Source organism: Halichoerus grypus, chromosome 4, assembly GCF_964656455.1.
Source record: "Halichoerus grypus chromosome 4, mHalGry1.hap1.1, whole genome shotgun sequence".
In the NCBI taxonomy this organism is placed as follows: domain Eukaryota; kingdom Metazoa; phylum Chordata; class Mammalia; order Carnivora; family Phocidae; genus Halichoerus; species Halichoerus grypus.
The window spans coordinates 27,348,301-27,374,610 of NC_135715.1; the positions used below are offsets into that span (position 1 = coordinate 27,348,301).

General features: G+C 39.6%; 1 long non-coding RNA gene and 1 pseudogene across 1 annotated transcript in view; one reads left to right on the forward strand and one right to left on the reverse strand.

Moving 5' to 3' along the window:
* LOC118522978 (uncharacterized) overlaps positions 1-26,310 on the reverse strand; it is a 176,408-nt gene that overhangs the window by 95,069 nt on the left and 55,029 nt on the right. The gene's annotated exons all lie outside the window — the stretch shown is intronic.
* On the forward strand, positions 5,755-6,202 carry LOC118522975 (large ribosomal subunit protein uL15 pseudogene; annotated as a pseudogene).

The window sequence follows — 26,310 nt, forward strand, 5'->3', positions numbered from 1 at the left end:
GCTTCTGCTGTGAAGTTCCAGGTAACGGAGATGCTGCTAGTCCAGGGACTATGCTTTGCAAACCACTCCTCTGAATGCATCTGTTTGTCCCCCTAGCATGGCACCTCAGAATTGTTCCTGTGAATGCCCAGCAACATCTTGCTTCAAGTCAAACTCCCTAGTCTCCTAATTTTTCTTTTCCATTCCCAATACCCCCCTAACCACTGACAGTGTTAATGTTCTTTGTCTGTGTCCATTACTCTTTATAATTATTTTAATCAAACCTCCCAAACCAGAATGTTATACAGTATTTGTTTATAACTCCATTGTTTTTCCCAGTCTCCCAATTGCCCAAAGGGCAAAAACATGCTCTATTCATTTGGGTATCACTGGCTTTGAGCAAAATGCCTGGCACGTAACAGGAGCATAATAAACACTTTGTTGAATGCAAATAGTCCATAAGCCAAAAATACTTATCTAACACCTAGTATCAGACCTACTTCTCTGAAAAAGATTAACTTGAATCAATGAGGATGTAAACCTTATCACCATTTACCAGGACCTTTCAGTTATTTTTAGAAATGTGAACAGTGTTTTGCTTGGTAAGAAGAGGCACATGTTTTTATAGCCTTATTCTTACTAACACTTTTTTCACACCTCTGTTCCTCAGTCTGACCATGCTCCTCTCCATCAGCCTACACATGCTAAGCTTGCTACCCACACCCCCCTAGCACTTACCACACTGTGACAAAAACATACCAAATTTTCCAGACAGGGGTTTCTTACTTTTTAAACAATATTAAAATAGAAAACATCAACATGAAAGTTGACCCTGTTCAGACCTGCAGTCTAGGTAAGTAAACAGGATGGAAACTACAACAGAAACGTTCGAATTAGCCCCAGTGTTTCCCATTGAGGTAATTGGCCCAATGTCTGCAGAGTATGTCTACTTAATAAGGTGGAGACCAAGACTGTGCCTGTTATCCTTTAACCTCAGGGTCTGTTTATAATTTGTTATTCATTAAACAGCTAATTCTTTATCAGGAGGCCAAAAGCTAGCTATCTTTGCCATGATATAGTATCCAAGTCCTGTTGCTGCTTGTTCTGCCCTTTCTTTAGCAGACATAATTACAAGTAAGCTCAAGGAACAAAAGCACTCAAAAAGCAGGAGCAGAGGAAGAAGAAGAAGGAGGAGGAGGAGGAGGAGGAGGAAGGAAGGAAGAGGAGGAGGAAGAAGGAAGAGGAGGAGGAAGAAGGAAGAGGAGGAGGAAGAAGGAAGAGGAGGAGGAGGAAGAGGACAAGGAGGAGGAGGAGGAAGAACACTGTGACACTAAATGTGCCAAGGCCTAGCTCCGGAAACAATCTTTAGTAAAACAGGGTCTTGGTCATTGGATCCCAATGGGCTATGGGGGAAGATGGCTTTGTTTGCTTGTAGGTTTTTTGTTTGTTTGTTTGTTTTTGGTTTGGTCTTGGTGGGGTATTCATATTGATATTAATATCAATATTATTGTGGTGGGCAGAGAAGATGAAAAGCCAGAATTGGCTGGAGGAAAATGCTGAGATCTTTTATTCCAGAATGCAAGAGACTCAGAAAAAAGTCAGAAATGAGAAAGTGCCTGAAATAAAGTGCCTGGAAAACAAACCAACAAACAAACCTGTTAGCAAAGCAGCCTAGTCTTAAGAACAAAAATTACAGAAGACTCCTCCTTCTTTTTAAATGTAAGGAAAGAATATGAATTTGCCTACTTAATGAAACTATTTGAAACCCTGCCTATTAAAATTTCCTGGAAGAGTTATACACCCATAATTCTCTTACTATCTTACCATCTTCTTAACAAATCATATCTCTGAATCCCCAGGCATGTTCCCCTAATCCCAATGATCCCCCCACCTGTAGCTTCAGTCACTTGACAAGTATTTTCTGCATGCATACTGTACTTAAAACTCATACTGATTGAAGAAACACACATTTGCGCACACACACACACACATACACCTGATGGACTCAGTCTCTGTCCTCACACAACTTTTAAGTTCCAGAAAACCTGATTCTAAAAAACATTTAAAAAATAAATTTTTTAAAAAAAATTTTAAAAATTAGACCATCTTTATCATGAAGACTTTCAGAATTAGTTATAAACAGACAGCAGAGGCTAAGCAAGTCTCTAAATGCTGGCCTCTGGATACTGAGAGAATAGCAGAGATGAAGAAAGACAGTTCCTGTGTGGTGAGCAAATACTGCTTCACAAGGAATCATCCTGAGTCATCATCCTCACGACCGACCGCAGAATCTCCTTTGAAAGGAAGTTACTAACATCAGGAGCAAAAACTTAAATTATTACTTTAGAGTCATAAAGAAACTTATGGGGCAGAGATCCACCTGTGTTTCTTTGTTTTCATAATGTGGCTCAGGATACAAAGTTGCAGAATTATTGCTAAGAAATTTTTAAGAATATGGTATTCATACTTTATTGTATTGCAGAAAACAGGAATAATTTCCCCCCCTCACATAAAACAATCACTATCCCCTTTTTACGTATAAGTTTGAACAACACAAAGTATAGTATCATCACTGATTCTGAATCTGTATCACAAAAAAAAAAGTTAAAAAAAATGTTGCTATAAATGCAATTTTCTGCACACCAGAAATTATCTGCCATGTGGCTCTTTATAGATTTGTGTTCCTCTCTTAAACCATTTGATTCACTTCCATTCACCTCTGAAAATGGGTTCTGCAAATTTTTGTTTTATTTTCACGGAATACATACCTAACCTTGATTATCATGCTATATACCTTGAGTCCAGAAAAAAATTTTAATGTAGCCAAAGCTTAGTATGTTGCAACCTAGCACACCACATATTGGAATAGATTGTACTATACATAGCAAGTAGTCAAGGGTGGTGTTACTGAAACAGAGCAAAAATTTTCCCCTTGTTATTTTGGGATATTTCAAAAACGTGCCTCTGAGCTCTAGCATGGGGCTTGATTAATGCATGATTTCCTCTTTAAAATTAGAAACAGGAATCGAGAATGAAGCTTAATAATTTTCATTTGCTCTTCTTTTCCAAGCATTCTAATTAAGGCCTGGTTCCCAGACCTGATTAAGCAGCTCCTACATCTGACTGCAGTTTTTAGTTATCCCTGCGAGGCAGGAACTCGAGCTTATTTGGATTGAATGGGAACAATCTGGGAAGGAACAATGAGGTGGGATATGCTGTGGAAGGGTGGGGGGGGGTGGGAGTTGTTTGGTTTTGGTTTTGCTCTTGTAATTAGAGTTTGCCATGTCCGTTGCAGAGTGCAACAACACAATTCAACAGCGAATGTCAGAAACATCATTCTAAGTAAAGCACCATTACTATAGGACTCTCAGAGCATTCTGTCAAGAATACTCTAGTTTCCTTTGAATTCCTTGAGTGCAATGGTACAAGAGCAATATGTACTTTGTTTTATACTTTGTCTTAAGAAAATGTAAAAGATACATGTGCTATCACTATCCATTGCTCTTAATCTCTTGGATTCACTGTAATCATAAAATGAATTTGACGCATATTTTTTATGGCTTTCATGGAGCAAAAAGATGAATAAAGAAACAGTAATTGTCAGGGCGCCTGGCTGGCTCAGTCGGTGACCGTGCAACTCTTCTTCACCTCAGGGCGATAAGCTTGAGCCCCATGTTGTAGAGATTACTTAAAAAATAAAATCTTAAAACAAACAAACAAAGAAACCAGTAATTGTCAAACATGAATTTCCTCAAAACTATTTTTCTATTTGAAGATAATGGCCCTGAATTATTTCAGAACATTAATTTTTGAAATACTGAAAAGTTGCACTATAATATAGTCAGTGGCCATTAAATGTTTCTGGCTAATATTTAGAAAATAGATAACTAAGTTGTCCCTCGTATCAAAGGAGTAAAAGCCGAAACTTGTCTTATGCAAATCATATAATCATGTATGAGTAAAGTCAATTTCTCGGAAGCTATATGGATGTCCTCCCCACCCTCATTTTTTTAATGAATTTTTAGTTACCATGGCAGAGCCAGGCCATGAGTGGGGTCTAAACCTGAGACACAGAGAGCTAGACTTCGCTGCTACATTCTTTCTCTATATCTCATCTCTACACTTCTATCCTCTGCATTCTACCTTGCTACCTCCTAACTCAAAGAATACCTACTTCTTTCATCTTCCCAGGGTAATGTTAACTCATCCCAACCAGTCACTGAAATTACCAAGTCAGAGTGTTTTACAGAGTCCCTTCCTTGCCATCCCCATGTCCAAGAGCCCATATCAGACCAATATCCCTTTGCTTCAGGGTTGGGTTGTATTGCCCTAATTGTTCTCAGTGCTTCCCCCCTCTCTCTCTCTCTCTCTCTCGCTCTCTCTCTCCCCATGTCCACCTGCAAATTGGAGTCACATTGCTCTTCCTTAAACACCATTTCATTTACCTTATTCTCCAGTTAAAAAATCTCAGCCACATCCAGGCTGATCATCAGTGATCTTTAAATCCTACACACCTGACTGCCTCTGAGCCTCCCTTCCAAAACACCCTTTACCATTAATACTTGCTTATCCAAATCCTAGAAACATTTTGAATCACTGGTGGCTCTTATCAGTTCCAATACAGTAGGTCTGAAGCGGAGCCTGGGATACGGCAGCGACATTGTTGCTAGTGGTACAGACTACATTTTGAAAAACAAACATTTAGACAACTGTCCTCTTTGGTCATGGAAACACTGGCTCTGGCAAGGGCTTATTTGAAGGATCAGAAAAGAGAAATACATACAGTAAAATATCTCATATCCGAATGAATCAAGTTAAGGACAGGGCAAACTTTTAAGTTCTCTTCAAACGTTACATAGTAGTGCATGATTGATTGATAACTGTGTACATATAAGCCATAAAATTATCCTTATCCTATGGAAGTAAGGAAGGAAAGAAGGAAAGAAAGAAAGCCCAATATTAACAATTGAAACTTCTGAAACAATTGTCCAACATATTTATAAGCTACATAAAACCCAAATACTACGACAAATAACATGACCAAACTTTGTCTGAATACTGTCCCTCTGTCCTGGGCATCAAGCATTTATTTGCTTTTGCTCAGTCACTGCCCTCCCACCTGTAATGATCCATGAGCTGGATTCTCTCCATTTGTTCCACTACCCGGAGTCCAACACCCTTTAGCAAATGGCACCTCTTGCCTCTTTAAATCCCTGCATCACTGGGAAAACTAAAATTATGCTCTTCAAAAACTCCTATAGGGCCAATGTTATAGAGTTATATACTTTTATTTAAAGCACTCTTTTGTTTTAAGAGGTCCATGATTTCTACTTTGTTTCCTAAATGGAGTATTGACAGAGATCAATCATCCAATAGAACAATCTTTGACATAGCACAGGAACAGCTCTCAATTACACTGGCTACAAAAGTGGTGGAAAGTAAAACTCATCAAATCTGCATGTGGTTTCAAATACAAAATTATTAAATATATAGTTTCAGTGTTTTTATTGAGTTCATATTCATGATAAAAGTTTGAATCCTCAGGGCGCCTGGGTGGCTCAGTTGGTTAAGCGACTGCCTTCGGCTCAGGTCATGATCCTGGAGTCCCGGGATCGAGTCCTGCATCGGGCTACCTGCTCAGCAGGGAGTCTGCTTCTCCCTCTCCCACTCCCCCCTCTTGTGCTCTCTCTCTCTCTCAAATAAATAAATAAAATCTTAAAAAAAAAAAAAAAAAAAAAAGTTTGAATCCTCTGCTCTTTCACCTGGGCTGCCAACATGCCGTCCAGACTGAGGAAGACCCGGAAATTTGTGGGCTACGGGAGCCATGGCCACAGCCCCATGACAAGCACCGGAAGCTCCCAGGAGGCCTGGGTGATGCTGGTGGCATGCATCACCACAGGATCAACCTGGACAGATATCACCCAGCTTACTTTGGAAAAGCTGATATGAGACATTACCACTTGAATAGGACCCAGAGCTTCCACCCAACTGTCAACCTTGATAAACTGTGGACCTTAGTCAGTGAGCAGACATGGGGAAATGCTGCCAAAAACAAGACTGAAGCTGTTCCTATCATTGACGTGGTGCAATCAGGCTACTACACAGTTTTGGGAAAGGGAAAGCTCCCAAAACAGCCTGTCATCATGAAGGCCAAATTCTTCAGTAGAAGAGCTGAGAAGATTAAGGGTATGGGCGGGGGGAGGCCTGCATCCTAGTAGCTTGAAGCCACGTGGAGAGAGGTTCATTAAATGCTAACAAGTGCTTTTCAAAATAATAATAATAATAATAATAATAATAGAATCATCTGAACTCTGGGGCACCAAAGAAAGCTTTTATCTTATGGAAGATGAATTTGGCATTTCAGTAGGTCTTCTGTAACTATAGCTCAGTTTTTATACAGTAGAAAATTATATAAATTTGATAGAGTAAGCATTTTCAAGTAATGGGAACTAATTTTTTCCATGTGTACTATTGCATCTTTTAATAGACCATAAAGTTGTAAGCACCATCTGTTAGTTTTGTAACAGACCTTCTTCAACCCCCAGCTAACTTGAATTCCATGTTACTTAATCCATGAGTGGACATGTCATTCAAGCAAGCTAATCAAAGACCTTACCTGGAATTGACATATGAACTTGAGAAGTTCTATTTTTACCAGGTTTGCTAATCTGAGAGAATGTGAATCTGGGCTTTACAGTAGCCCAGTAGTTCCTGCCACTTAGAAAGAGTGTCTGAACACAAATGTGTGTGCTCACATGAGGCAGAGAAGAGGAAGAAAGAACGGGAAGGAGAATAACAGTATAGGTTGGGAGGTGAGCAGAGAGAAGAGAGATTTGCCAGCCCTGAGCTTTAGTCCCAACCAGTAAGGTCCTAATCCCTGAAACTCATCTTTTGATCACATGTGAACTACCCCCAGCATCCTTTCCAAACTTAAAATACAATGAACTCCCTTATTTTGGTTAATCTAGTTTAAATCAAAGAGATATTATTAATATATCACATCCACATAGGACACGTTCAGTTCATTATTTTGGGTGGGGGCTGTTTGTTTATTAAACTGCTATTTTTTCACCTGCTGCATTCCATTCGGAAGCACAGCACTGTGTGTTTATATGGCCATCCTCTCTAGTTATTTTCTATAGGGTAGTAAGTACCCAGTTTTATGCGTATATTATCTTCTAGTTGAGACAAATAAAACTAGAATATCTTTAAAATACATAACAAAGAAATAATATTTTTTCTGATTCTTTCTTTCGTTTTGGATCTCAAAGCCAAGAGAAGAAAAGTTATCGTCCTTTTCCTCTTCCAGGTACTCTAGGTGCACGGTTTTGCCTGTATGGGACCCATAGCAGTTGACATGTCAATATACTTGTCTGCCAAAAAAACGTGCAAGGGTAGAGTCCTACCCAAAGTTGCATAGAACCCAACAAATTTACCCTTTAAGACAATCTAGAAAATATACTTGTCCATTTTTCTGAGTCTTCCTGATGGAAGCCATAAACTCAGAGTAAACAAGGATTCCCCAAATTGCTATGCTTGAAGTGGCTGCAAAATTTAAGACTATTTCCTTTTTAAACAAGGTGGTCTAACAGAGTCTGGGAGCAAAATCAGACTCCCTGAATAAATACAAGAGAAGCAGTGGAGAGCAATGGGGTCCTAAGCCCAAGAAATTGACTCCACCATTCAGCTACATCTAAGTATGGAAGCCCTTGTTGGAGAAGAAAGCCTACTCTAAGGAGAAAAGTTTGTTGGGTTTTTTTTTAAAGCGTAGCAGTTGACCCGAACACATGTCTCCAAAATACGAATCAGTTTATCTCTATCTCAGCTTTCCCTGAGAAGCACAGGTTCATGAGTTGAAAGTTCTTTCCTGTGGCACGTCTCTTCCTAGCAACTCCACAAACCTGAGCCAGTCTCAATAGATGGAGTCATGTCTGCACTTCTTAATCTTCACTCTCCCTGAGAGAGAGAGGCTCCTCATTGAATCAGTCAAGGAAAGCAAAGAGTTGAGGCAGTGGAATTTTTCCGGCACAGACTTCATGGTGTTTCTCCTCAACAGCAGTGTCCCTGGTCAGTACAGCCCCATGCCTGCATCTCGCTTGCCCAACAAGCCGCTTCTCTCCTTGCCTCTCTCCTCCACCCTCCCCTGTGCCACACAACCACCTTTTCAGGTTGGCCACAGTCCTGCCTTCAGGATAATCTCCCTTGCTACGGTAAGAGGAGCTTTCTAAAACGCTTTGGGGCTTTTTTCCCCTAAAGGAAAGCAGCAAACGACTGCCCTAATGTTTCACAAAAGACTCTCTCCTGCGTTCTGCTGCAAATTTATACTTTGGCCTCCATTGAGAGAAAACAGCATATAGTGGGATCCTTTTGTGTGTGGACCCTTTCCCTCTGCACATTAATAGCTGTGTGTCCTTAATATCCCCATGCCTCTGTTTTTCTCATATGTAAATTGGAGAAAGCAGAAATACCTCCAGCATGTAGTTATGCTGACAATTAAATGAATCCATTTATGTCAAGTTTCAACACTGCTTGTCACATAGAAGTGGTCTCTCAGGGCAGCCTCTCTCCATGGCCTCCCTCAATCTCCTGGTCACTGCTCTCTCTACTCTGCACTCAGCACTGACGCCTTCTACACACACCAACCGAAGTTAAAATCCCTAGCTCATCACTTCAATGGAAATTTACTACTTAACGGTTTAATGCCATTTTGAGAATTTGTGTTTGTCACAGAAACAAAATAAAATAAAAATTGACATAGTTAAGAACGTCATCTTTATCACAGAGTTCAGTCCAGAACTTAGAAGCAAACTTAGAGCAGTTATTTTCAAGTTGATATGATTGATATAATGTCAAAACTAGCTTAATTTTTCTGAGTAAAATGAAGGAAAGAGAAATAAAGAAGGAGGGAGGGAGGGTTAAAGAGGGGGAAAGTAAGAAGAAAGGAAGAGGGAGGGTGAGGAGAGGGAGGGGGAGGGGAGGGGAGGAAGGGAGGTAGTAAAACCACTCTCAGGAAAATCATGAAACTACATAAAAATTCACTGTAAAACAATCCCATTTCAAATCCTATTAAACTCCATAGGAAATGACATCTGCTGCAGTAAGAAAAACAGATGGTGGAAGGAGAGAGGAAAATAAAATTCTTTGAAAACCGAGAATGAAAATGCCACTGCTAACACTTTGGGTCCCTCTGACGTGTTCATATATCAAGTTATAGCCTCCAAGACAGTCACTTTCTTCATCATATGCATGCCTTCCAGCCCAAAATAGTCCCACGGGGCTTCTAAAGTAAGACGTGTGTGGTGTTGGGGATGTGTGTTTGTGTGAGGTTGCATGTGAGTTTGTGAGTGGGGCCAGGACAGGGAACAGTGGGGGTCATTCAAGCCCACGAGACAGGCAGCCCTGACCGGGACACTCGGTAGCCTCGCAGTGACTCATCTTCCTCTCAGGCACAAGTACATCAAGGCCTCTGTTTTGCTCTGAGCTCACATTTGTCCTCTTTAAACCAATGAGTCATAAGTTGAAAATATGTATGAAAGAAGCAAGAAGAATATGTCACTGAGTTATTTCTGGTCGTTCAATATACACATCCTAGGACATCGTGCATTTGAAAGGCAAATTTTCTAATATGAGAGGTACAAAGGAAACAGAATTGGTTCTGTAAGAAAAAAGAAAGTTAGGTGCAAGAAGAAATGGAGCCTGGTAAAACGATTAAGTTTAGGTGAAGAGAATCAAAATAGTGCTTCATGTTCTTAAAAGGATAATTTTTTTCGGGGGAAATTGCATAAATTCTTGGTCACTTGAACTAGCAGAGAAATATTCTTGCCAAAGTTGAGGGTGGGAAACAAATGAGACGTGGTCTGTTATAAAGTTGTCGCACCTCTCCATGGCAAAAAATGAGCTTGATATGCGAACAGAATTCTTCTTTTGATGCCTTCCCAGCCAAATCTAAGTACCTGGGAAATCAGAGGATTAAATACTTGAGTTTTATCATGAGAAAATAGAAACCGGGAAGCAGCCGTATATAATACTTCGCCTAGTAATTACCAGCGCAGGACCTTTTCACCTACCCACTTGGTCAGCAGTTACCTGTTGGGCACCTGCTACGTGCCAGGTTGTAAGTATCCCGGGCACTGAGGACATAGCAATGCACAGGCTGATGCTGCCCATTTCCTCATGGACCTTAGGTTTCCCAGGTCAAGGTATTTAGCAGATCATAATAGGAATAATATTTGTGACAGTCAGTGGTATGACTGTCTGGGCTTGGGCGGGGTGGAATATGTGATAGAGACATGAAGATTTGAGATCGAGCTGAAATCCCAGGAGCTGAAGGATGAGAAGGTGTTGGCAAGAACAGAGAGAATATCATTGTCAGTCCCTGTGGCTGGAAGGAATGGGGTTTCTGAGAAACTGAGAGAGGAGTGTTAACGAGAACATGAAAAGGGAGAAATAGAGACACACAGCATGAGGCTGGAGAACAGAGGTCGCATGCAGAAAACCTGCCAGGCCATGCTGAGGGGCTGTGGACTCTTTCCAAAGAATAATGACAAGTTACTGGAAGCAGGGGAGTGACACAATCAGATGTGCAGTTTTGAAGATAACTAGCTTTCATGGAAACAATGTGGTAGGGAGATAAGGAGGGAAAAGAGAAAAATGTTTAGAAGCTATTGTATGCCAACTTCTTGATCCGAGATGATGGTTGTGGAGATAGGAAATGGAGAAAGCGTTGCGATAAATTGTGAAGCTTTTATCAATGAGATAGTGACTGTCTTCATGCCATACAGAGCTGGATGAGAGAGAAAAAAGAGAGGAGAGTTGGGGTCTGGGAACCCTCCTCTGTGAATTATAAAGGAGACTTCCGGGGCACCTGGCTGGTTCAGTCAGAAGAGCACATGACTCTTGATCTCAGGGTCATGAGTTCAAGCCCCGTGTAGAAATTACTTAAAATTAAATGAATAAATAAACTTTAAAAAAAAAAAAAAAACATTAAAAAAAGACTTCCTCTCTGTATCACGTATATACTTATATACTTCTACTAGGTTTCCCACCCTTTTTTGTTCCCTTTCCCCCACTATTTTATGTGAAGTGGTACAATCTCTGGTTGGGGTCATGGAAAAGCAAAGGGAGGAATGAATACTGCCCAGGGAGTGTGGCCTGAGCTGGATGTAGTAACAGATAAGATTTGGGTTGTTTCCATTTTGGAAGGCAGTAGGTACATCCTCGGTTATATATGGAATAATTTATTATGTTACATGCAAGCAATTTTCTCTTTTAGAAGTGTAAGTTTAGAAGGAAGTACGTGTTGATTTTAAGCAGCCAAAGGGTATATACTAATATAGACATATGTCACTTTTTTGGCTGCCCAGCATCTGACCTTCTTCTGTACATTTAGGACATTTTGTATCTTATGAATCTTGATTGGAAGCATATCCTACCGTAGAAGCAGATGATGCCAGATACACAACCAACCCAGATGTTTTTGCAGCTAGTGATGGGCACATTTCCTATGCTGAGCCAATCAGATGTGCCCACCATGTGTTATAAATCAGGAATGAACAATGAAAAGAAGGAACAGCTGAAAGTATGCCCTGATGCTGGTAGCAGTGGCAGCATCCGTATCTGCTTCTCGGGGATGGCAGAAACAGGGGATCCCCAGGAGCAACGTAGGTGGGGTGCACATCGAGTTAGAGTTCTTAGCAGTAGATACAATTGTGTTTTCTCCTAATGTGTCTTAGGCTGTGGCTCTTGCTGCATTGAACTCAAACCTCTTTGTTCTGCCTTCCCAGTGATTCCGAGACTCTTAATATCCTTTCAATTAATTCCTTTGCTCCATTTGTATCTGGCCTTCAAACTAAAACCCTTAGGGAATACAATAATACTTCACAACACACTCACTGGACTGTTTAACAACCTGAAGAACATTCTCCAAATGTGGATGGTTGATTTAGTGGCCCATTATATATTTCAGATGATCCGTTTCTTTATGTGATCTATGTCTTCATTCAAGAGTCTCAGTTTTTATTGTCTGCTGTGTTTTGTCACTTCTTTAAATTTATAAAAACAGATCCTTTCCCCCAAATACACATGTGCCATCACCGACATTTCAGAAGATGATGGGTAGAGACTTGACTTCAAACTCCAAGGCAATAAATGTGACTCTTTCAGCTGGCATCCCCTTGACACTCATGCCAACAGACATGCTTGCACTCACACTGCTGACATAGAAACTGGCCCCTCGCACCACCTGCCAGAACCCCGAAGGCACGTGACTTCAGAAGGGGTGGTAGCCAAAGGCAACACAGGAGCGCAATGAGGGGAAAAGATTGGTTACCACAAGCCAAAACGGAGATGACCAAAAGTACATAATTCCAGGCTCCAATTCCCACACATTCCTCAAGTGATTCTCTTTTGGTATAATGAAAAATCCACCAGGCAACTGGACATGCTCCTCCACCAGGAGTCTAGCCGAGACTGATAATCCTGCAAGCATCACCACAAAAGGGGTCGATGTCCCAGTGACTCCTCCAACATGACCTTGCGTTGTTGATAATACCCATCCTCCTCTCCCTTCTTAGCAGAGCAACCTCTGAATGGATTTGGCAAAGATCCATGACAAAGTTCAGCTCTCTATTTTAAAAGGCAACCTCTTATTCTTTGCAGCCAAATTTATTTCATTTTCTTCTGAACTACAAAAAGCTCCTGATATTCCATTAGTTTTTAGCTCCAATGTCTACTCAGTGTCAGAGCCATTTGAAGACTCCACTCTGATGTCACGGTTAATGGCCTTGGCATTGCTGGGGCTCAAGACAGCTACAGGAATGAATTGACAGCAAAGACTCTTGGCTAAGTGGGGCCACCCTGCTGGAAGAAATGTTTACAAGAATAGGGGCTCTGACTTTTTAATTCTATATCTAACCCTCTCATTATAGGTGATTTCTGATTCTCTAGTTCCATGACTTCAATTATGATCTGACAACACCAAATACATATTTCAAGCATGGATTTCACCCTTCCATTCTAGAATCTTATGCCCACCTGCTTATTTGACATATACACTTCAATTCTAACAGGTCGGACAAGCTTAAAGTGAACAAAACCAAAGCTTGATTACCCCAACACCTTCCCCCAATCTGTTTCTCCACCTCATTTTAATGGCAGCTCCACTCTGCCGGTTGCTCAGACCAAAAATTTAGTTATCCTTGACTTCTTTCTTATTCTCAAGCTTCACATCCAAACCTTCAAGAAATACTGTCAATTCTGGGCGCCTGGGTGGCTCAGTTGGTTAAGCAACTGCCTTCGGCTCAGGTCATGATCCTGGAGTCCCTGGATCGAGTCCCGCATCGGGCTCCCTGCTCGCGAGGAGTCCGCTTCTCCCTCTGACCCTCCCCCCTCTCATGTGCTCTCTCTCTCTTTCTCTCTCTCAAATAAATAAATAAAATCTTTAAAAAAAAAAAAAAAAGAAATACTGTCAATTCTGTCATTGAACTAGATCCAAAATTTTACCAGTGCTCATCATCTCTCCCACCACCACCCTAGTGCAAACTGTCATCACTTCTCAGAGGACTCATTTAAATAACTTCTTAATTGGTCTTTATGATTCAATTTGCACCCCCACCAACCTTCACTAAAATCATTCAGTCTTCCCTGAGCAAAGTTAAACCTCAAGATGTAGGTTCTTGCTAATCAAAACTCTCTTGTGGTTTTTCATCTCACTCAGAATAAAAGCTGAAGTTTTTCTCATGGTTGGCAAAGCTTTCCTTGTTATGGTCTTTACTTTCCTCACTCACCCCATACCCTCCCATTCCCCGCTCTCCTTCTTCCCACTCCAGACACACTGGCCTTCTTGCTTTTTCTTGTACATACCGGGCATCCTCCTACTTGACATTCTTTGTGTATTGCTGCTTCATCTTCCTGAAGTGTCCGTCTCTAAATTACAACCTGTACCTGTATGACCCTTACTTCTTCCAGGACCTTTCCTGACCCCTACATTTTTAGTATATGTGCTGCCAAAGCCAGCACTCCTGGCCTGTACATAAAATTGCCTCTCCTTTGAGTAACTTTGTAAGCCTCATCATGCTCTATTTTCTTTCATCCCACTTATCTCCATGTTTCTGCTTATGTGTTTATTTTCTGCTGTCTCCCACCAGGTCTTACTTCATGTAAACAAATTCTGCTTATTTGGTTCACTGCTACATCCTAACACCTATGAGAACGTCTATCCATTATAAGCCCCTACTCTATTTCATCTATCTATTTATTTATTGAATAAATAAAGAATGGATCCCTGAAGGAATATTCATACTTGAGGATTTGGGGAATAATAATAAGAGAAGCTTGTAAAGAAAACTGAGTAGTCTCCAAAGAGGGGAAAAATAAGCCGGAAGAGTTCAGTGGCCTCGCTGAAGCCACAGGAAGCGACTGTGCCCAGCTGGAGGAAGTGGTGAACACTTGAAAATGCTACAGGTGAGATACTAGTGCAGTGTGAGAAGACTGGAGAGAGACTATTAAAGAATCAGGGAGAAGCAAAATAAGGGTTTCAAAAAGGAGACAGTGATCAACCCTGTCAAACTTTGTTTATGAATTAAGTTACATCAAATGTTCATTGGGTTTAGAAAACAGAGATTTTTGTAACTTTAAAAGAGCAGTTTTGGTGAAGCAGTAAGAATAAGAATCTGACTGCAGTCGTCATAATAAGCTTCAAGGAAAGAGAGAAAGGAAATAATGAGTACAGAAAATTTTCTGTAAAACGAAACAATCGAAGGAGTTGGAGTAGGATATATGGTCAAGTGGGGGCATTTTTCTTTTTTTATGCAAATTTTATTGCATCTTTGTCTGCAGGTCAGAATAATCTTGTAAACAAAGAAAATTAATTATGCAATAAAAAAGAGGGAATAGTAAAAATAGTATTTTGAGTATTGGATTCCATTTTCCCTTGCCTACTCAAAGACATCATTCTTACCCTTGTCCTTGTCTAAACACATAATTTTTAATTCACTAAATAATTCAAAATAACCCCACCCAAACTTACCATCTTGCTTTTGTCTGCCTTTTCTCTTTTTACAGTATGTAAACAATTGTAAATCTTGTATACAATTAGATTAGATCAATGTATAACCAGGTTCAGACACTAAGCATATACTAAGTGTGCTGATATTTTCAATTTAGAAGAAATTTTAAAAGAAACTTTAATTTAAAAGAATACTCCCTATGGGTGCCTGGGTGGCTCAGTGCGTTAAGCATCTGCCTCGGCTCAGGTCATGATCCTGGAGTCCTGGGATCAAGCCCCGCATTGGGCTCCCTGCTCAGTGGGGAGTCGGCTTCTCCCTCTCTCTCTGCCCCTCTAACTGCTTGTGTTCCCTCTCTCTCTCAAATAAATAAATAAAATCTTAAAAATAAAATGCTCCCTAGGACAATTTCATTGATTTCATAATCTGCTAAAAGGTCATGATTGAAAAACACCAACCCAGGGTCTGACAATAAAAAGTGAGTAGCTGATGCAGGATGAAAGACAAAAATCTTTGAAAATGAGGTCAAGGATTTGAGAGACCAGAGTGATGGAAATACACTCAGTAGAGGCATATTGAAATCACCAAGAGTTTGGCAGGATTAATGTTAACAAAAGAGAAGCAATGAGCCAAGTGCTAAATCTGGAAGAATTAAGGTGATGTGGCCCAAATGTCTCTGGATGGCTGCCACAAAGAGGCATGCTGGGCGGGAGAACCTATTTGTGTCAGCTTCCATGAAGTTGGGCATTCTTATTCTGTATACCACACATGGGCGATCACATAGCTCCCATCCCCTTAATTATCAATTTTATGTAAATGGCTCAAAAAACATATCCCTAATGTGGCTCTGTCCTCTAAACCCCAGACTCACAAATGGCTCAAAAAACATATCTCCAATGTGGCTCTGCCCTCTAAACCCCAGACTCACAAATGCCTCAAAAAACATATCTCCAAGGTGGCTCTGTCCTCTAAACCCCAGACTCACAGAACCATCTGCTTAAATGACATCTTCACTGATTCTCCCACAAGCTCTGAAATTAAATACACCCAAAATTAAAGGAATCACTTCTTTCTTCCTAATTGCTTGAGAAAGAAATCTCAATGCCAACCTTAATTTCTCTATCTCTCTCATCCCACATGTCCGTAAATCACAAATCCTATATATCCCTCGGATCTGTCCATTTCTCCACACTTTTTTGTCACAACTTTACTTCAGGAGCCCATCATTTCTTGCCTGGGTCTCTGCAGCAACTTTCTTATGAGTACCTGTCTCCTCTCTTCCCCTGGTTTCCATGAGGAAGATTGATTAGAGAGGTCCACTTATTGGATGTTTCTTTTTGTTGTTATTATTCTCGCCACCCAATTTTTCAGTATTTCCAGTTTAAAAGAATTGCCCTATTGTGTGAAGCTTGAGGACAGCAGGACTCACTTCCTGTCATAGCAACTGAATGAGGACAGATTTTTTTCTCTCCCCATCTTCCAGTACCTAAAGCATTGGCATGTTTATGGTTGGCCAATTTGACACTTGCACTCGGGACTTTGAATATGGAGTGAATAATGTGAAGGGACAGTTAGCTATGGCATTCAAAAATAGCACTGTTCAGGGGCTGGAGGTGAGAATGGTAGTTTTTTCAGCAAGGCCAGTGCTAGCAGTAACATCCTAAGTAGATTGTTATAACACATCACATTGGCTGTGGCCCCAACTGACTAGACTCCATTGGTTGCCACACATTTTCTGAATCTGGTTCTCCAACTATTCTGTTGATTTTATAAATATTCCCAAACCTATATGAAATATTCTCCTCTGCTTGACTAGCCACCATCATTTTCTACTGCTTACAATGAAAATTCTGACCATCACAGGCCAGTTAAGAAGTTACTGTGATAATTTAGGATAAAAGAGGATAGTGGCCTGAATTAAAGCAAGGGTAAAGGATGATGGAAATAGGGGGGAGGGTAGACAAATGGGAGTTAAAATTCATAGGAATTTATTGGATATTGGGATAAGGACAAGAAAGTGTCACCGAGGATGGTTTTTAGTCTGGGTAAAGAGGTGTTGTCAGTACTTCCAAACACAACAAAGAATGGAGAAATAATAATAATAAAGGAGTTAGGCAGATGGGAGAAGAGCAGATTTGTGGTGGTGGGAGTAATTATCGTTTCATAAAAGTTGAGTTTGAGACTTTAAGATGACATTATGGGAGACATAGAGTAGACAGATGGCTAGAAGTATGAATCTGTGGGAAAATGTCAAGGATAAAGATAGAGGACTGAAGTCACCAGGAACTGAAATCATGAGAGGAAATGAGATCACTCTGGAAGAGTTCACAGCAGAAGAACAGTGGGTCGAGGATGGACATCTGGAGAATGCCATAATTTAAGAGATGAGCTTAGGAAGAAAAGACTAGAAAATAAATCACATCATTCTGGACCACAGTTCCTTTCCTGATGAGATGGTATGACTTAAGTTACTCTTTCTAGTTTCCTTGGACACATAGAGCCCCTTGAAAACAATTTTCTTGTCTTTGGCAGCTCCTTCTCAATGAGCAATGATTTCAAATAATTATTACCTGCTTCAAGTTTCTACCCTAAGATCCAAGCCCTACATTCTTGGCTGGCAACCTCTACCTGCAAAGTCTGAAGAGTAACAAAACCCTCTACATTTTAGACAATACTTTCAGAGGGCAAATCTCGAAAAGAAACACAATGAAGGGACCAGCTATCTGTCACTAACACTCCCACATAGATCTCTTATAGATACAGGGGTTCTCCATTTTCCCCCAGGCCCACCCAAAGTAATACCCGTTCTAAAGAAGCAGAGCCCTATTCCATCCATCTAATTAGGTTCTTCTTGACCAACAAGGGATTCTACCACCTCCTCCCTCAGTTTTTAACTTTATTTTTTATCTTTGTTACCTCATATCAAACCAATATCATTGGTTAAAGATGCAGACAATGATGACATAAAAAATTACCTACAGTTATGTAGCCTCCTTTCTGTCTTTCCTTTGGTTTCCAATAGCCTTCTAGTATTTAACTGCTGCTGCAACACAACCAGCTTTCACTGATGTACAGGAGGTGGTAAGAAAGAATATTAATCTATGTTCAGTTCCTCCCTCTTTCCCTTGTCTTGGTGTGGAGGGAGGATGAAGTAGGGGTTGTGTTCTACAGACCTGTGATGATTAGTTTTATGTGTCCAATTGACTGGACTAAGAGATACTCAGATAGGAAATAAAACATTATTTCTGGGTGTATCTATCAGGGTGTTTCCAGAAGAGATTAGCAATTGAATCAGTGGACTGAGTAAAGATCACCCTCTCCAGTGCAGATGGACATCATCCAATCTGTTAAGGGCCTGAATAGAACAAAAAAGCAGAGGTAGGACAAATTTGCTTTCTGCTTGATCTGGGATATATATTTTCACTCCTGGTTGTCAGGCCTTTGGACTCAGGCTGTGACTCTCACCATTGCCCCCCATGGTTCTCAAGCCTTTAGGTTTGGGCTGGGACCATACCACTGGCTTTCCAGGGTCTCCAGTTTGCAGATGGCAGATTGTAGGACTTCTTAGCCTCCATAATTGGCTCACTGGCTCATCCGAGCCAATCCTTCATAACAAATCTCTTTCTACATATCTGTATATATCCTCTTGGTTCTGTTTCTCTAGAGAACCTTGACCAATACAACGTCCCAGATAGGACAGAGAATTCCTAACATGTAACAACCCAAGCAGAAATTCATATGACTGTGCTGAGATTCAGATAAAGCATACACATGCAAGAATATTGAGTTCAGAGTACTCAGAGATTAATATCAAATTTCAAGTCACAGAGGCAAGAGTTTAGGTTAGAAACAAGAAGATTGGAGGAGAGAAGACAATCCTGGGGATTGTCACAAACCTAGGAAAATGTTTATAATTTATATAAGGATATACAGTAAAATTTGACTTGCTTAAAAGTCAAGAGAATGGGAAATAGCATCAATGAAACTCTGGAAAATATAGGCAGAAGAAGAGGAAGCAAAAGGATTGAGCAGAAGGTCTTTGAAAGTTACATAAAAAACTTAAGTAATGAGAGAGGGACTTTAAGAAGGCCAATAAAGAAAAGAAAGAGAAGAAAGGAAGTTTGTATCAACTGACACCAATGGAGAGAGACCAAATAAGTTAAGAACTGAAGTAGGACCACTGATTTGACTATTGCAAACCACGTATGTCCTTGTGAATAGCTGTTTCTGTACAATGATGAGGATGGAAAGCAGAAATCGGTTGTCAAGTAAAAGAGAGAAGAGGAATTGCAGAGACCAAGCAAACACTACATTTTCAACTACTGTAGTGATAAAAAGAAAAATAATGAAATGATAGCTAGAAAAAGACAGACATGAAGGGAGGTTTGATTCTTTTCTTTTCTTTCCAGAAAGGGATTTGAACTTTGAATATGTTTTCTGTTACATGACAAATATGATATCCATCTTGAATTGCTTAAACAACAAAGGGAATTCACTGTCCCTTTAAGCAAAATGATCCAGAAGTAGAGTTAGCTTCAGAAATGGTTTGATAAAAGTTTCTGCTTCTCTGGTAAGAACAAGTTACTGGAGTCAGTAGTAGGGTGAACTTCCCTGGAGCCTCATGATTTGCCCAATTAGAGATTGTTAGTGAGACGAGGAGGAAGCCGGCATTAGACGCAGGGAGAAAACCAAAAGGTGATTCCACTCTAGTGTACACCTTTGCTTACAATATCCAACATCCAGACATACCTTTCATCCCAGATACACACTTCCAAAACTGCGTGTGCCTATGTGAAATATACTCCCTCCCTCCCCAAATGGAGTGAACTCAAAATCCTTTCCAGATACTGCATCTAGGACAAGCCCAGATAGTCTTCTCCAAGAACACCACTAGTGGCTAAAATTGAGAAGTTATCCACCACACAATATCTAGCATTTATTAGTGAAGGGAAAACATGATAAATACAATAAAACCTCCCACTTGAGAAAAAGAAGAATTGAAATCAACAGTGCTCTCTAGCCATTCCTAAATGGAACAGTTACTAGGACAACTTTCTGGGGGAATTTCCTTGTCCATTCCCCATCCCACTGCAACATCAGACAGACAATGGTATGGTTGCTGTGTCTGACCTATTTTCTGATAGTGTGAATTTGGAGTCTAGAGTTGAGAAAATAATGGGCTATTTTTAGCCAGGTTTGGTTAGGTTTTATGGGGAAATATGGCTGTCACAGGAAATTAAGAAATATTCTTATCTGTTTGTTTCTAGCACATACCAGGGACTACTAGTTAAAGCCATAGATGTTTTCTAGGAAGAACTGCTAAACCCAGACCTGGGCCTAGAAATTTCTGTTTCCTACTATGCCAGCATTGGTTTCTACCATACTACTAGTCCTCAGTATAATAGTTTCCACCCCAAATCATATGACTGACAAGGCAAATATAATGTGTTCCTTGCCTCCCATGGCTGCATCCCAGGTATTTCACCAAAACAGGAGTGACTTTTACCTTTTGACAGACAGTGAAGCCTCAACAGAGGAACTAGGAAGAAGATTGGAAAATCAGTCCCCTTCTGTACCTTAAATTTATCTCTTGCTAAGTCCTCTCCCTCTTTTTGTTTATATTAACCTCAGCTTGGGGCCAGAAATTAGGCATTCCAACCCTATGAGAAACCAGATAACCAGATTCGAAGTCATTGTTGATAACAGTCTACAGGCAGAAGACCCTCCTTAACAAAACCTATTTTCTCTCCTCTCAACCTTCAGCAGCCTAATTTCAGAAGCAGATCTCGTTGTCATAGGACATTACTGAACATTAAAAGACTTCAACACACTTCAGCATTCTGACCTTTCTTACAGATCTTCATCCCAAAGCCCAGAAGGTCATGATTTGGAAAACTCCTTTGTAACTACAGATAGAAAGCCAACTGTCCAGCACAAGACAGAGCCGTTCTCTCTTTAGTCCTTCCTTGGTTCAGCCAGTTCCACATTTTTACTCACAACACCCAATTTTCTATTGCAGAGGTCAAGATTAGTCAAGTTCAGTAAGATTCATTATGTTGCAACAATAAAGGGTTTGGGTTTTTTCTTGTCTTGTTGGTTGGTTGGTTTTTGTATGGTTATCTCATGCATTTGAAAAAGCCCAGAGACAATAGGGTCTTCAGGTAATTTTTGATCAGGTCTCCATTCTTCTGCCTCTCTCTTGAGTCTGCTCATCTCTGTGCAGGAAGTCCATCCCTGGCTGGCTGGTTATAGAAATGAAAGATATGTAGGCTTCACATCTGCATATCACAGAGACCTTGAATTCCCACAACATTCTCTGGAATTCAGTTAGATCTGTGATTGTCATGAATCTGCCACTGAACTAATCTCTAGGCCCAGGAGGACAACATGAGCTGAATAATCAAACCTTGACAACATTCTCCAGAACTGAGTTCTTCCACTCAAAGTTGCATAGACCCTCAAAATCAGAAATTAGAAGCTGGAAGATGTAATAAAACTACAAATTTGGGGAACAATTAAGTAATGCCTTTTTTTCAAAAAGGAAAAACTGAACACATAGTAAAATAGGATTTACTCAAAGGAGGAAGATCCTGTCATTGAAAGAAGACATAAATCAAAAGTTAAGTGGGAAGGATTATCTTTAGGTAGGAGAAAGGCACCTCATACTGCAACATGTTAGTTAATTAATAATCTTGATTGTATTTTACATGAAGCATCCCTACTGCCTGCATTTCCAAAGCCAACCTGTCTTGCCTGGAAACACACTTAGCTTGGATTTTAGTTCAACTGAAATTTTCAAGATACTTGTAGATGCACATGCAGTTGTAAGATAAATAAATAAAATATAAATAAATAAATAAATCGCAAAGAGATGTGGTGTATACTTTACCCTGTTTCCCCAACAGTGACATTTTTATAAAAACTATAGTAGAGTATAGTAGACAAGATATTCACATTGATATAACCCGCCACCTCTCTTGGATTTTGAAACCAATTTGACACTGTAACTGATTCCTACTTCAGAAGTGGAGAGCATATAGTTCACTTGAGGAAGTTTTTGTCTGACAGCCTTTATTGCTTTTGAGGAAAGATGGTCTTTAGATAATAAGTATATTGGGAAAAACGGGGAAGAAGGAGATTGTGGTGAGTCATACTGAAAAAAATTAGTATTTTTCAAGAAAATATTTGCATACATAGTAGTCCATATTAAGACACTAAAGATTTATATATATAAAGAGAGTGTGTGTATAGTATATATATATATATATATATAAAGCCTTTCTAGTAATATATTATATATATATATATAAAGCCTTTCTAGTAATATATTATATATATATATATATATATATATATATACACATAGCTTTTCTAGTAATAAGCCTGAGAAAATGTGATAAAAGCAATTATAATAGCATTTCAGAATGGGCTGGCTCTAAATCAAGGTGATTAAAACAGATTATTTCCAAGTTTTCATTAAATTACTTATAATTACTTTGCCTTGCTTAAAATTTCTTTATTCATGTAGTCCAAATTCATTAAAAATACCATTGTATTTTAGCGCCAAAATAAATGCAAAGAGTGAAACAAAAACTCTACCACGAATGAGGTTTGGCAAAACAATCTTTTAAAAAAAAATGTGACAAATGACAAATGACATTTTTCATCCAATGTAGCAATAGGATTCTGCAGAAAGTTTTATGTTGCTTCATCAAAGGATGTGAATGCATCTATAGAAATGGACAGTCTAGGGCTTCAGTAGAATTTTTAAATAAAATATTATCATTTAACAGTACTTGAAACAAAAGAAGTCCTAGCTTCTTATTAATTTTATACTCTCCCAATTTTGTATCTTTTAAATCTATTTCTAAATTAATTCTATTCAATCAAAAGTATTTATCCAGACCTATTATATGACTAGATATGACCTATTAAGACCTGTTCTATAGCTCTGCCTGGATTCTGGGAATCTACTGGAAAACAAAACCAATATAGTTCTTCTGATAATTGGCTTACATGTAGGAAAAAAAGCAAAAAGTTTTAGGGAAAAATAAAAATTTTCTCTCCAAAATTTCTCAAGTATGAAAGAATATCTGAGCAAAATTTTATACCTATTAGGAGAGACCCTTCTGTTACTATTATTTAACCGTTCTTCTGAATGGTTAACTCCCTGCCAACAGAATTCACAAGGCTCTTTAAAGCACATATAGGGATGCCTGGGTGGCTCAGTCAGTTAAATCTCTGCCTTCAGCTCAGGTCATGATCTCAGGGTCCTGGGATCAAGTCCCGCATCGGGCTCCTTGCTCAGTTGGGAGCCTGCTTCTCCCTCTGCCTGCCGCTACGCCTGCTTGCGCACTCTCTCTGACAACTAAATAAATAAAATCCTTAAACAAATTTTTAAAAATAAAGCATATATCATTGCCTCGAAGCCCACTCCATGAGATTCTGGTGATTTTTCAGGAAGCCATAGAACAGCAACCTTTCTAAGAAGCAGTTTCAGTTGAATCCTGGAGTCCCTCTGCTTTTCCAACATCTATTTGGCATGTTGTTGAACCAAAGTTGACAGTCAGGCTTTTCCTGTAATTTCTCTCCCAAAATCATTTAGGAAAATAACAGATTTAACTGACATACAAAAAGAGGAAGACCTATAAAAAGTTTTACATTCAAGCAAAGCATCCATTCAAACTAAATACTGCATTCACATTTTAAAGCCCTTTAGCTAACCTAATGGCTGTGATTTTTTTTTTTTTCCTCACAGACCATTTTATTCAATGTAGGACTCCAACCTAAACCATCTCTCTGGTCTTCCCTTCCTAAGCTGGCCTTTTCTTTTCTTTATCCATCCCTCTGTGTAACCCCCGATGTTTCTCACTCTCTTTAGCCTCCTGTCCAAACTCAGTTATAGGCCTACCTTTGCATCATGCAAATTTATCAAATCCTACATAATCCTGCTCCTCTAAAATATGATCATGGCCCTAAACAGCAAATTTGCCCCTCCACTATTACATCATGGGTATTTTTAGAGAGAGAGAGAGAGAGAGAGATCTGTAGTTAACATGAACCACTTGCTTGATTATACTTCTAGGTGAAACAGGTGAAAATATGCCCATCGGCTAACTGAGGCAGAGGCAGTGGAGAGTGGACATTTCTCTCCGGTGAAGAGACTTCAAAAGAAACAAACGAAAGACATCAGGGGACAGTAAAATAAGTTGAAATTTCCCTTCACCATGATCCCTGCCACTCCACTGTTTTTTGGACACTGTGTGCCTCAAGTGGGAAGTAGGACTAGAAAAGCATCAGTCATTCTGGCTGGCAGCCCCTCCCAGTGTGGGAGGTGAGGAGATCACAGCCACACGCTGCCGTGGCAGAAGAGAATGAATGCAGTACAGAGGAGGGGTGCTAGCAAGGCTCGTGGCTAAGTTAGCGCTGGGCTTGGCTACAAATAACGGACAACCCAACAAACAATGCCTAAAGGGAGGGGTGAGTGTCTCTCAGATAATAAGAATCCCGCTGCCCTTGGAATCAGGATGTCGCTCTTGTTGTCTTCTGTCATTTTTTAGCATACAACTTTCATCCTCATGGTCACAAGACAGCTGCTAAGTCTCTCAGCATTGCAGACAAAGAAAAAGAAGGGTGCAAGAAGAAGGGTAAAGTCTCCTTCCTCACATGGCTTTGCCTTTTTCTCTGACAAGAAAAGGAGGGAAGGCCTCCCTCAGAGTTTCCCTCACCATCTCCTTGCCCACAATCACATTACATCATCACTCTGGCTTATAGGAGGTGGGATTGTGAGCCTTGTTTTTTTCCTTAGATTTTATAGGAGAAGGAGTCAGTAGAAAAGGAGTTTGGAATGGATTTTGAGAGGGTCAACTTATATGCACAACTACAGTAGAGGTGAATAAGAACTCTTCACCATATTGAAGATCCAAGGAAAGAAGAGCACAGTGTAATATGCTCGTCAGAAAGGAAAATTCACCTCAAGGATTCACATGCTTACTTAGGAACAATAATTTTAACGTATCAGTGATATCAAATAAGATGAAAAGTTTTTACTATCAAAGTTACTTGAGAAGTTTCCAGTGTTGATATGGTATCTACCCAAATATAATATATTTATTATATACCCAAATGTACATCCAATGTATTATATACACAAATATATATTTATTATATATCAAGCGTGTGTGTGCATGTGTATGTGTGTAGAGAGGAAAAAGGGGGAAGAGGAGAAGGAGGAGAAAGAAAGACGGAGTCAACTCTTTTAACTTGCTCAGTGACAAGAAAACCTGGAACTGTATGTCGAATACTTCCAGAAGTATTAGGAAATAAGAATATGAAACTGGGTGATAGTCCATACAAGTTAATCTGAGAACATAAAAGAATTAATGGATTATGGTTTCACATAAATAACCACATTACCTCCAACCTACAGCAGGGTTGGTCACATATTTGCTGATTAAGTAAATTCCTTTAAAAAAATGTTTTTTAAAAAGGTCAGGCTCTAAGAAATTTTCCAGAAATGTTCAGATAGATGCAAAAGAACACTGATGGGTATGAGTTGCTAGATATGTGTTAGCATGCATTCCAATAATATACTACCAAATAGTTTGAAACTTGTCCTTGTTTCAAATATTTATTTTTTATTTAGATTATATGAATCAAAGCACCAAGACAAAATTAACCCAAGTAGGAATAAATTGTGTTGTATTAAAATATATGATTTCTGATATTACCTTCCACTTTTGAAAGAACACTAATAATGTTCTCATCACTCTAAAAATATATTTTTACAGGAGAAGTTGTTCCAGTTTCTCTTAGGTTCCAGTATTTCAAAAGCTCTAAATTTGATCTTAAATACTGGTACCGCCATAATGCTAACACCCTTTTTAAAAAATATTTTATTTATTTATTTGAGAGAGAGAGTGAGTGAGAGAGAGAGAGAAAGGGAGCTGGGGGAGAGGCAGATGAAGAGGGAGAAGCAGGTTCCCCACTGCAGGGAGCCCGACATGGGGCTCGATCCCAGGACTCCAGGGTCATGACCGGAGCCAAAGGCAGATGCTTAACTGACTGAGGCACCCAGGTGCCCCCACGCTTTTTAATAAAAACATGTATATAATAGTGAATCAGGACATGCTAACAATAAAGTTTCACATGAATATTCTAGAGAATTATTACTCATAGTAAGAGAATTGGAGAAGAAAATATATAGATGGTTTTGTAAACCTGCTCTATCAGGTAAAGGGAGGGATTGATTTTGTTACCTGAATTATCTAGGTCCTTCAAAAGCAAAATAAATAAATACATAAAGGCTCAATTAATTTTCCTTGAGCCA